Source organism: Dipodomys spectabilis, unplaced genomic scaffold (assembly GCF_019054845.1).
Source record: "Dipodomys spectabilis isolate Male_0828 unplaced genomic scaffold, ASM1905484v1 ptg000528l, whole genome shotgun sequence".
Taxonomy (NCBI): domain Eukaryota; kingdom Metazoa; phylum Chordata; class Mammalia; order Rodentia; family Heteromyidae; genus Dipodomys; species Dipodomys spectabilis.
The window spans coordinates 867,792-879,961 of record NW_024871205.1 but is presented as its reverse complement, the minus strand read 5'-3'; the positions used below and the strand labels follow the sequence as shown (position 1 = coordinate 879,961).

Sequence of the window (12,170 nt, the reverse complement as noted above, 5' to 3'; positions counted from 1 at the left end):
GACGGGGCCCGCAGGACGAGGCCCGCAGGACAGGCACTCCAGGAGGGAGAGGCAGTGGCCCCGGTGGCCGGCCCCATTGGGAATTCACGGTCTGAAAACAAAGCCGGGCAGGAGGCCTTTGGTTCCCTGTGAGTCCACCCGGCGGCCTGGCCCGGGGTCAGCCCTCCGCGTCCCGAGGTGAAGGAAGGCTGTGTCCGGCCCCAGGAGCAGGCAGTGGGGAGAGGGGGAGCAGGGAGGGCCAGGCCCGCACATCTGTCCAGAGCAGCTCGCTAATCTTGGTCACTGCAGCTGTAGAGGTGTCCACACTCCAGGTCAGCACACGTGTGCATGCGCACACACACACATGCACACGGCCCTGTACAATCCAAGGTGCTTTCTGGCTCTGCTCATGTTTCCTGTGCATAGGTTCATTCCGAGTATCTTCCTGCCCCAGGACCTTTGCACGACCTGCCTGCCTGCAGGGCTGTCCTCCTCTCTCAGATCCCCTTCCCATCTCGGCTCAGAGCTGCCTTCTCTGCCCCTCGGAGGCGGTGCCTGGGTTGGGCAGCCATGGTGCTCCGAATTCTGTCTGTCCGTGCCCCTGCCAGAGGTGGTGTAGTGACTCAGGCTAGACTCTCAGCAGACAGGGGCTGTCAGAGAGACCCTCACGGGTCTGGGTTTGGGCCTGGAGAGCCTCAGATAGCTGGAGAGTGGGAGAGGGTGGGGAGGAGATGGGGGGGGGGCACATTACCACGGCTCAAACCCCTGGTGCTGGCATGGCAGGTTCTCATGGGGACCCAGAGTCGGGCCTCCATTTTGCTTTGTTGCTGTATTCAGTTCTGTTTCTGCTGGGACTGTTAGAGTCAAAATGCTCCGCATGGCCGCTGGGTGACTTAGGGCGGGTTTCTTAACCTCTCTGAGCCTTCCTCCCCAAAGAGATGAAGGAAGGAATCTGGGGCACGGGCACACCTTGTGTCAGCATGATGCTCTGTGGTTTTGGGGGAACCCCCCCCTCGAGCTGCCTTCACAGACAGCTGATGTCCCCCAGGTAGAGAGGGGGACGTGAGGCTGGGGGACAGGTGGGAGCTAGGCCAGACCCCGGGTGACCCGGGCTGGGTGAGCGGGGGGGGGGGAGGGCGGCCTGCACCCCTCAGCGTCCACCTCCGGGCAGCGGGGCTGGGCCGGGACCTCCGAGGGTGGCCCCGGCGTGGCTTGGGGCTCCGCCAGCCGCGTGCCCTCTGCGGGGCCGCTTTGGGGGCACACGGGAGACAGAAAACACGGGGGACCCGCCCGGGACACAGCCGCCGTGGGTGCGTCCTGATGATTGCTGACCCACTGTGTGTACACACGCGTGTGTGTGTGTGCGCGTGCCGGGCTTGAACTCAGGGCACACACACGTGTGAACATGCGTGCACTGACACGCAGGAGAACCTCCTTCCTTCCCTCTGGGGGGGGCCTGTGTGTTTAATGATGGGGATGCGGGGACCGGGCCGGGCCGGGCCTGTCCTCTGCCCGGTCAGCACTCAGGCCCTGGGGTGGCTCAGGCTGCCGCGGTGGACGGATGGATGGAAGGACGGGCGGGGGTGGGGAGGGGGGGAGGGAGCCTTCCGGGGGAAGGGGCGGCGACGAGGACCCGGCTCCCGCCTGGCTCTCCTCCCCCGCAGGGCCGCTCCCCGTGCCCCCGCCCGCCCTGGGCTGCCCGGCCCAGCCTGGGATCACAAGCCCCCCTCACCCGGCCCTCCGTCTCCATCTCTGTCTCTGTCTCTCTCTGTCTCTGTCTCTCTCTGTCTCTGTCTCCTTCTCTCTGTCCCTGTCCCTGTCTCTCTCTGTCTCGGTCCCCATCTCCATCTCTCTCCTCTCCTGGAGCGTGTCCTTTTACTTCTTAGACCCTTCTGGCTGTGCCCACGTCCACTGGAAGGATCTGGAAGGATCTGTCTCTTTCCATTCCTTCATTAAATCACTGCACTCCGGCTCGCTCACACTCCCTCCCGTGTGTCTCTCTCCCTCTCTTTGTTTTTCTTTTAGTGGTAGTACTAGACTTCCAACTCGCGTGCTCTAGCCACACGCCTGTCCTTTCTGTGTGTGTGTGTGTGTGTGTGTGTGTGTGTGTGTGTGCGCGCGTGCCAGTCCTGGGGCTTGAACTCAGGGCCTGTCCCTGAGCTCTTTTGCTCAAGACTAGCGCTCTACCACTTGAGCCTCGGTGGCTCCACTTCCAGCTTTGTCGTGGTCCCTTGGAGACAGGAGTGTGACAGATGCTCCTGCCCAGGGCTGGCTTTGAACCGCGACCCTCAGACCTCAGCCTCCTGAGCAGCTGGGGTGACAGGCGTGAGCCACGGCGCCCGGCCTCCCCGCCCGTCTAGCCGTGGTTAGGTTTCAGGGCCCGCCCCTCCTCGGCGGCCAGCCGGGCCGGAACTGCCCTGCCCCTCCACAGTGCTCCACGCTGCAGGTACGGCTGAGTACCGCCGCGTGTACAACCCGGCCAGGGGCACCGCTGCTGAGGACCCACACCCACGGTCACGGGCCCCCCGCTCGGTGGGATCCCCAAGAGGCGCCCGCCCGGGCCCTGGTGGCCAGCTCCGGGGGTCACTGGGACAAGCCACAGCCCCACGGGGACCCCAAGAGCTGCCGTATGGCGGTGGCGGGCAGCGAGGCTGGGAAAGAACCGGAGGACGGGAGGCAGCGACCGGCCCCCACCGCCATCTTCCCCGCCCACCCTGCCGCAAGCTCCAGAGAGCCCAGGCCGCCCGCACACACGCCTCTCTGCCTCTCTGTCTCTCCTGTCTCTGTGTTTCTGTCTCTCTGTCGCTCTCTCTCTTTCTCTTGCTGTCTGTCTCTAGTTCTCTGTCTGTCTCTCTCTCCCCCTCCGTCCCTGCCATCTCCGGTGCCCGTCAGCTCTCGAGCCGGGCAGACGCGGGGACAGCGCTCCGGCTCTTCATGAAGGGTCCGTGCGGGAACCCGCCCCTCCCCGCGCTCTGTCCAGCGCTAACTTGATTAACATGGAAAAGCGCGGGGCTTGGGAAGCAAACGTGAAGTGGAAATCTCTTTACGGAGGGCTTGGGCCTCCCGAAGCCCGGGTTTATGGATTCCCGGGGTTAATTTATGCCATCTTCGTCCCATACATTAATTTGGAATATATTTGTTGAAAATTTCCTGTAGCTTGCATTTATGGTTGTCAAAGGGGCTTTTATCTCGGGTAAAAAAAATGGTGCTGGTTTTAATTACAGTTCTAAATGGCTTCCTGGCCACCTTGAACTCTGGGGCTACATTATCTCTGTGACAGCCAGCCGCTCCCGCCGTATCGATTTTGTCATTTGCTCCATTAGGGTGGATGCAAACGTTTTGCACAGAGCCCGTTCCGGCCTGTTCTCTGGGGGAGGGGTAAGAGGGTCCCCAGAGTAAGTAGATGCCCCCCACCGTTCCTCTCTCCCTTTCCCTTGGCCCTTTGGGTGCCCAGCTTCTGCCTGCCATCCCCTGGCGCCCGGGAAGCTTCTTCTCCCGGCATCGACTCGGAGACACTGGGCCTCCCCGAAGAGACTCCGTCCCAGAAACAGTCTCCCTCTGTGTCTGTCTGTCTGTCTGTCTGTCTGTCTGTCTCGCTTTCTTCCTTCTCACTCACTCTGCCAAAATTCACGGGACACAGACTCAACTGTTTTTTTCTTCTCCGTGTGTGTGCGTGTGTGTGCGTGTGTGCATGTGTGTGGTGTGCATGTGTGTGTGTGCGTGCGTGTGAGCATCTCTGCACTGTAGCTCAAACTCAGGGCCTCCTGCTCTTGCTTGGCTTTTTTGTTCAAGGCTGGCGCTGTGCCGCGTGAGCCACAGCCCTACTTCCAGCCTTTTGACGGCTGATTAGAGATAAAGAGCCTCACAGACTTTCCTGCCCGGACCGGCTTTGAACTGGCGTGTTGGGTAACTAGGATCACAGGTGTGTGAGCCACCGGTGCTCAGCCATCTTGGGTTGTTTTTTTTAATCAGAAAGAGGAGCGCTTCAGATTGATTACATGCTGAAAATTCAGGAGCACCAGGCTCCAAACTCACCCCTTCAAACCAGCGGGAACTGCAGCTGCCAGCCACCACCCACTGTCCCCCAGAGGTCCCCCGTCCAGACACCGCCTGCCCTAGAAGCTCACCACGGCGGCTGCTTGGGGGTGTGCAGTGCTCCGAGCACCGCCCCTGATGCGGCATGTTCTGGAAGAAGTTCCTGTCTGATTTTTCACGCCTGCATACTATCCCCTGGCCTGTCCACACCGCCGTCTCCTGTCCATCACCGGTGGACGCTTGGGCTATTTCTTTCTGCCTCCCGGTGGCCACCATGAGTGGAGCCGCTTGTGCGTGAACGCCCGGTCCGCTTCCTTTGGCTGAGCAGGAGCCGCTGGGCCCCTGCGGCAGCGCAGAGCGGTTACCAGCCCGCCGGTGCCATGGGGCTTCATCCACGGCTCCGAACAGGGCTCTGGTGTTCCGTCTTTCAGGGATGGAGTCCCAGGTGACCTGAGGGGGGGTGCTGTGCCCACTCCCACTTTGTAAACGTCGTTGCAAAACAAGAGAGGGGGAGGGGAGAGAGAGAGAGAGAGAGAGAGAGAGAGAGAGAGAGAGAGAGAGAGAGCGCACCCCTCCCAGGTTAGCAGCAGAGTCCCTAGGAGCCTGGGTGCAAAATCATGTCCCAAGCCCAGTCCCTGTGCCTCAGTTTCTCCTTCCACAAAAGCAGAGCAATGGAGGGCGGGAGACACTGGGCCCGGAAGGTGGTGTCGTGGCCGTGGCGGTGCCGTGGCCGTGGCGGTGCCGTGGCGGTGGTGGTGCCGTGGCCGCTGCCCCCCCCCCCCCCCCCCGCCGGAAGCTGGTGCAGAGGAGAGCCGGGCGGCCAGTGGCTGCAGCCTTGGGGTGTTCTAGGTGCTGCGCTATGTCCTGGCTTCATTGAATCGGCGGACGGACAAACAGAAAAGGAACGTCAGGGTGACTCTACTCCCCGGCTGCCACGGGGCTGCCACTTTTCTGGCGCAGAAAACACATGCGGGTTTTTCTCTGATGCAAGTTTGTTGGCCTCAGCGTCTAGTATTTCACCCTCCTCCTCCTCCTCCTCCTCCTCCTCCTCCTCCTCCTCCTCCTCCTCCCCCTCCCCCTCCTCCTCCTCCTCCCCCTCCTCCTCCTCCTCCTCTTCCTCCTCCTCCTCCTCCTCCTCCCTCTCTTCCTCCTCCTCCTCCTCCTCCTCCTCCTCCTCCCTCTCTTCCTCCTCCTCCTCCTCCCCCTCCTCCTACCACTCTTCCTCCTCCTCCTCCTCCTCCCCCTCCCCCCTCCTCCTCCTCCTCCCCCTCCTCCTCCTCCTCACCTCTTCCACCTCCTCCTCCTCCCCCTCCTCCCCGCCTTCCTCCCCTCCTCCTCCGCCCCTCCCTCCTCCGCCTCCCCCTCCTCCTCCCTCCCCTCTCTTCCTCCTCCTCCTCCCTCCTCTTCCTCCTCCTCCTCCATCCTCCTCCTCCTCACTCCTCTTCCGCCTCACCTCCTGCCCCTCTTCTTCCTCCTCCTCCACCTCCTCCTCCTCCTCTACCCTCCTCCCCTCCTCTCCCCCCTCTCTCCTCCTCCTCCACCTCCACTACACCACCTCCCCCTCCTCCACCCTCCACCACCCCCTCCTCCTCCACCCTCCCTCTCCTCCACCACCTCTTCCTCCTCCTCCTCCCTCCTTCCTCCTCCTCCTCCTCTCCTCCCTCCACCTCCTCTCTCTCCTCCTCCTCCTCCTCCTCCACCTCCCCTCTCTTCCTCCTCCTCCCTCCTCCTCCCTCCTCCTCTCCTCCCCCTCCTCCTCCTCCTCCTCCTCTCCCTCCTCCTCCTCCTCCTCCTCCTCCTCCCTCTCTTCTTCCTCCTCCTCCTCCTCCTCCTCCTCTTCCTCCTCCTCCTCCTCCTCCTCCTCCTCCTCCTCTTCCTCCTCCTCCTCCTCCTCCCTCTCTTCTTCCTCCTCCTCCTCCTCCTCCTCCTCCTCCTCCTCCTCTTCCCTCTCTTCCTCCTCCTCCTCTTCCTCCTCCTCCTCCTCCCTCTTCCTCCTCCTCCTCCCTCTCTTCTTCCTCCTCCTCCTCTTCCTCCTCCTCCTCCTCTTCCTCCTCCTCCTCCTCCTCCTCCTCCTCCTCCTCCTCCTCCCTCTCTTCTTCCTCCTCCTCCTCCTCCTCCTCCTCCTCCTCCTCTTCCTCCTCCTCCTCCCTCTCTTCTTCCTCCTCCTCCTCTTCCTCCTCCTCCTCCTCCTCCCTCTCTTCCTCCTCCTCCTCCTCCTCTTCCTCCTCCTCCTCCCTCTCTTCCTCCTCCTCCTCCTCCTCCTCTTCCTCCTCCTCCTCCCTCTCTTCCTCCTCCTCCTCCTCCTCTTCCTCCTCCTCCTCCCTCTCTTCTTCCTCCTCCTCCTCTTCCTCCTCCTCCTCCCTCTCTTCTTCCTCCTCCTCCTCCTCCTCCTCCTCCTCCTCCTCCTCCTCCCTCTCTTCTTCCTCCTCGTCCTCCTCTTCCTCCTCCTCCTCTTCCTCCTCCTCTTCCTTCTCTTCTTCCTCCTCCTCCTCTTCCTCCTCCTTCTCTTCTTCCTTTTCCTCCTCTTTCTCCTCCTCCTCCTCCTCTTCCTCCTTCTCCTCCTCTTCCTCCTCCTCCTCCTCCTCACAAAGGAGGGTGGGCATCCAAGCTGAGAGCTGCCCCCTCCCCAGGGAAGATATTTGATGTGTATCTCAACCATAGCCACTTCGATCTAGAACAGAAAAAGAAGCAGCCGGGGGTGGTCTTGAATCTCCAAGCGTCTCAGGAAATCCAACAGGAGTTTCTCTTCAGAACCTTGTTAAGAACTTGGCCTCCGGGCCGCATCACTTCCAGATTTTTCCTCTAGTCCATGGGGTGGATCTTGACGCAAATGCAATGAAGCAGTTCGTGCATTTCATTCATGTGATTCTCCAAACTGCCTTTGGGGGGGCGGGGGCTGGATGAGTTTCTCCACTTTGAGGACACACAGACCAGACCTGGACCTCGGGGAGATCACAGCAGCCTTCGTGCGCCCCTTCCCCTCTCCTCCCCCTCCCCTCTCCTCCCCTTCCCCTCTCCTCCCCCTCCCCTCTCCCCCTTCCCCTCTCCTCCCCCTCTCTTCCCCTCCCCCTCCCTTCCCCTCCCCCTCCCTTCCCCTCCCCCTCCCCTCTCCCCCTTCCCCTCTCCTCCCCCTCTCTTTCCCTCCCCCTCCCTTCCCCTCCCCCTCCCTTCCCCTCCCTCTCTCCTCCCCCTCCCCTCTCCTCCCCCTCCCCTCCCCCTCCCTTCCCCTTCTGCTCTCCTCCCCCTCCCCTCTCCTCCCCCTCCACTCTCCCCCCCTTCCTCTCTCCTCCCCCTCTCTTCCCCTCTCCTCCCTTCCCCTTCCCCTCTCCTCCCTTCCCCTCCCCCTCTCCTCCCCTCAACACCAGCCAGCTTCTTGGTGTTTATTCTGTTAAACTGTCGTCAGCTGCTCGGTGGAGTTTCCTCCCCAGTGAATACCGTATTGTAGATCATGTGTTTCTGGATACGTACATCCCATGTATGTTTTCACGTACGTGTGTATCATTTAGGTCTGACTTCCACGTAGGAGAGAAAGAATACACGTGCCGGCTGCCTCTCTAGCCCGACTGCAAATGACATATTCTTCCTGACAGATGGGTAAAATTCCATTGCACAGATGCCCCGCGGAGGGTGGATGGACCAAGAAAATGTGAGACAGATAGGAAAGGGAATGAGAGAGACAGAGAGAAGGCAGAGAGAGAGAGAGAGAGAATTATTCCTTCGATGGGATGATCCCTGGGCCCAAGGCGGAGGCCCGGCCTGTCTGCTCCGGCCGGTGGTGACCCGATGCTCTGGTCCAGCTCAGCACCATCTCTCCAGCACAGACGGCCCAGGCTGTGGCCTCTGCTTGCTCCTCAAAGTCACACACTAGAAGCTAGAACCGGTTGCTGTGTCCACAGGGAAGTCTCCCCAGTGTCCCGGAGCGGGCAGGTAGAAGGCCTCTGGCTGCAGTCTGCGCGGTTGGATTTGGGTTTAGAAAAAGGGGTAAAGAACAGAGAGGGCAGGGATCACTCTTCCTGCCGGTCCACAAAAGCCGGTTCATCTCTCAGCTCCCAACCCCTCCTCCTCCCCCACCCTCCCCCACGCACTAGCCCTCCCATCACCAAGGAAACAGAGCAGGGGGGGGAGAGGGGGTCCCCAGAGCTGGACCCCAGCAAGGCTGGGGCAACGGGGGGCGGGGCACTTCTTACAAAGAAACCCCGTTCCCAGGGGGGTCTCAGGAGAGGACAGGGCTTCGGTCCTGGTCACCGTCCCCTCCCCCCCAGCCTCCAGGTGGCTGCTTGCAAGGGGAGGAGGTCAGGGAGCCTCTGGGAGCCCGCGCCTCCAGACACCAAGTTTGGAGATCAAAACCGACGCCTGGGTTTGCAGTGCGGCCAGGGAAGCCATGCTCACATCCAAAAGCTGCTGGGAGTCAGACAAGGCTTCCCGCTGCCCATCCGTCCGTCCGTCCGTCCGTCCGCTCAGAGCCTTGGATTTGCTCTGTGACGGTCTGGGGGTCTGGGCGGTTGTTGTTCTGTTCTTTATCTAGAAATGCCAGAGAGTTGCAACGAATCGAATCGCAAGCTCCCCCCTCCTCCCCCCGCCAAAGGGGAGCAGAGCGTCTTCCCAGACCCCAGCTTGCCCAGCGGGGGTCCCTGCTCCCCTGTCTTCAGCACAGATCCATTCTGCCAAGGGCCCGTGGTAGAGCACAGCATAGAGACACAGGCACGCCGTGGGGTGGCTACAGCTTCGGGGGGGGGGGAGCGCGGTGTGCAGACTCTGCTTCACACTCAAAGGTCAGGTGTGTGTCACCCATCCATCACCGGACTCCGGTGTGTCCCCCAGCGCATGCTGTCTACCTCCACTGGGACGCTGAATGCACTGAGTGCAGATGCCATAACACACGGACCGGGAGCACACCCTTGTTAGATAGACGCCCGTGGAAGTGTCCGCCAGGTTCAAGGCTAAGCACTGTGATGCAGAGCTTCACGCCACGGAGGGCCGCATCCCTTATGAACTGGAGTTTGCTTGGTGGAAGTCTTTAGGTAACAATCACCTAACTCTCGCCGCAAATACGCGTGCGGGAAGTATCTGAGGTCCGCACTTAACCTGCGCTGTCAGATACGTTTGGAATTACAGGCCGCCGTAGGGAGAGATTCTACGCAGCTCTCTAGGTGTGTGTGTTCAAGTTGTCAATTCTGTAGGCAGAGTCTTTGCCGATCCTTCAATAATTCACGGACTGGCAAACATATCCATAGATGTGTGTTCTCGGGTCTGGTGGAGGAGTATTAAACGTGTCAGAGAATAGATGTGCCCCTCCTCTTGCTGGTTGGAGGTGGCGGATTCGTGTAGAATCACATCCTGATGATGGGGGAAAGAGCAGCCCCTCATGAGCAGATCGTGGCTCAGAGCAAGGCGTCCGTTTGCACCTGTGACCGGCCCTCACTTATGAGACGTCTGTCATTTCTTTGGAACATACTTTTTTTCCCCTCTTCACTGGCCAGTTAAAATAACGCTGAGCTTTATTTGTATTTTGGATAGACCACCCCCCGCCCCAACAGCAGACAAACTCGTCGGCAACATACTCTTCCGTAATGATGCTTCTAGCACGTTAAACTATCATTAAAAGGGGCACTGTGCTGCCCCTGCTAGATTTTCTTATGTTCTGCTTTAAAGACAGCTGGGTGACAGGGAAGCAGGAGGCTTCACGTGTTTGTCCCCGGCTTTGTTTGCAGGAGCAGGAAGTGCCCAGTGTTCTCTTTATAACGACCACCAACTCTCCCCAGCCTAAAAGAAAAAAAAAGCACCTTAAATGTGTGGGTGCCTGTGTATGTGTGTGCGCATCTGTGTCCATACACGCGCAAACACGCGTGTGTAAGCGCATACATAAAGCTTATCAGAAGCAAATCCAGACTCCATCCGTCACCACCGCTGCTTAAAACCGCAGGTGAGGTAGCCGGCTTCCGTATTCTTGAAGCCCGCCTCCCCTTCTTCTCTACCCCGGACTCAAACTTCTGGTCTCAGCCCTGTTGGATTGGTTCCATGCAGTCCCAGAGCAAGAAGCCCTGGCTGGGCCGGGTGGGAGGCAGCCCCGCAGACATGCCAGGGGGCAGACCTGGTGTGCAGCTAACTGGATGGAGTATCTCCTGTTCTCCAGGCAAGTGCGCTCGCGCTCTCTCTCTCTGATTATTGTTGGGAGGTGACTTAAGGATTTAGATGTACTTAAGTCTTTGAACGGCTGAAGAACTAACTATTCCTCTGCCATTACAATTACGAGCTTTGGAATTGTAATCGAGCAGGCTGAGCGGCGATAATGGGAGAGTGTTGTGTTTAGAAGCGGGGATTCTGGCGGACACGTGCTACACACACACACCGCTCGTGCCTGTGGACATTATGTTAAGCCCGCGTTCTCGCTGGCTCTCCTTCCTGGCTTGTGAGTATTCTCAGAGGAGGAAAGCACAGGGGTCAGGAGAGGAGGCTGGGGCAGACGTCAGGCATCTGCCCTGGGGTCTCATCTGCGGAGTTCCTCCGAATGGACCGTGGTATCATTTTCAGCTCGTGCTGTTTGCTGACATCCCAGCTTCCCTGGGGAATTAGAGTCACTTTGATATTGGGAAACGTTTGGGGCTTGTCTGGTCATTCAGAGACGGGGGGATGGGACACCAAACAGGGCTGTGTGCGGATGACACCGAGGACAGCAAAAGTCCCCGCAAAGATGGCATCGTGCTTACCCCGGCCTCTGCCCTCGGTCCTCGACACCCCTTGGGGACTCTGCCAACCCCATCTTGTTCTCCAGGGCCTTCTCGGGTGCTCTCGGGGAGAGATCTGAGTCTCAGAAAGCCGGGGTCTCCGGGAGGTGCCGAGCCTGACACGGCGTGAGAGGAAACCAATGCGCATAGCAACTCAGAACCACGGGAAAGGCCACAGAGCGCCACGGGGGTGCGTGGTTCTTGGCCTACCGCTTCCTGCTCGGTGGTTCAGCCGAGATCCCCTGGCCTCTGTGGGGCGAGCAAGTCTTCGAGTCCTTTCGAAGGCACAGTTGGGACCTTTGACCCGATAACTCACGGTGAGCTTGGAGCATGGCCGCCTCGGGTAAAACACTGCGACGTCCACCGCCCCACAGGCCAGCGTCTGTCTGTCTGTGAGCAAGCGGAATGGAGGCCAGCTCAAGCATGACCAGCGTGGGCCAGGGGGCCGCCCTTCAGTGTGACTGTTAGGTCTCGGCACGTCCCATCGGTGTTCACATCAACGGTGGAAATGCAGCTGTCGGGCCGCTGCCGTCAGGGCTCGGTTTCCCCGTTTCTGAATACACAGCGTGGCGGTGGCTTGTGTGCCCACCGCCCACGTGTGAGCGCCGTGTCATGTGTGGCCGGGTATCACCGCCCCCACGGGGACCCCCAGGCTCCGTCTCTGACATGCCCCCTTGGCCTGGGAAGCAAGGCTGTGTCAGAACCCTGTGTGTGTTCCCAGAGAACCTTCTAGCTCTTCCATGACTCACATGCCCCTTTTTTTTTAATTCTCCTTTCACCACTTGGAATTTTTCCCCCGCTTCTCCTTTCCTATAACTTTCTCCCACCCCAGAAGATCCCTTTTTTCACACACTACCCCTCCACACACACAAGGAAAAGGTGCATCTTTAGAGTCTCTCCCTGGATTTGGTGTTTCCCAAAATGAAAAGAACCCAGCAGACGGTAACAAGGCGTGAAGAGCGAGACAGAGCTAGGGAGGGGCCGTCGCTCCTCACCCGACGATTTAGAGGCACGGGCCCAACAGGCCGTGTTTTCTGCCGAATTCAGCATGTTCCCTGAAGAGTTTCTGGGAGCCAAAGCCTACTGGACCGCGTTTCTGCTTGGTAGGCCCGGCAGCCTCTGTCCACACCGGGAGGAGGCAGTGATTCATCCACCTTTATTACCCCAAGACAAATCTAGAGGTGGGGCCACATGGCCGCGCGGAAGCCCAAAGAAGGAGAAACATCATGCAGGAAACGGGCCGGGGAGGGGGTGTGGTGGGCAGGAGCCCTGTTGAGATCCCGTGGCTCCAACATCAGCCGCCTCGGGGTCATGGGGGGAACTTGGACATCCGGTGTGCCACTTGGTCCCATTGTCAGTCTTCATCATCCCGGCCTGGTGCCGTGAAATGTCCCCCCGGCTCATGGATTCCACCCCCCAGCGGGCGGAGGG

The 12,170-nt window shown here is 60.0% G+C and overlaps 1 protein-coding gene across 1 annotated transcript in view; it reads left to right on the top strand.

Annotated features, from left to right (window-relative positions):
- The window catches only part of Slit3 (slit guidance ligand 3), a 252,676-nt gene that overhangs the window by 170,796 nt on the left and 69,710 nt on the right, over positions 1 to 12,170 (top strand). The gene's annotated exons all lie outside the window — the stretch shown is intronic.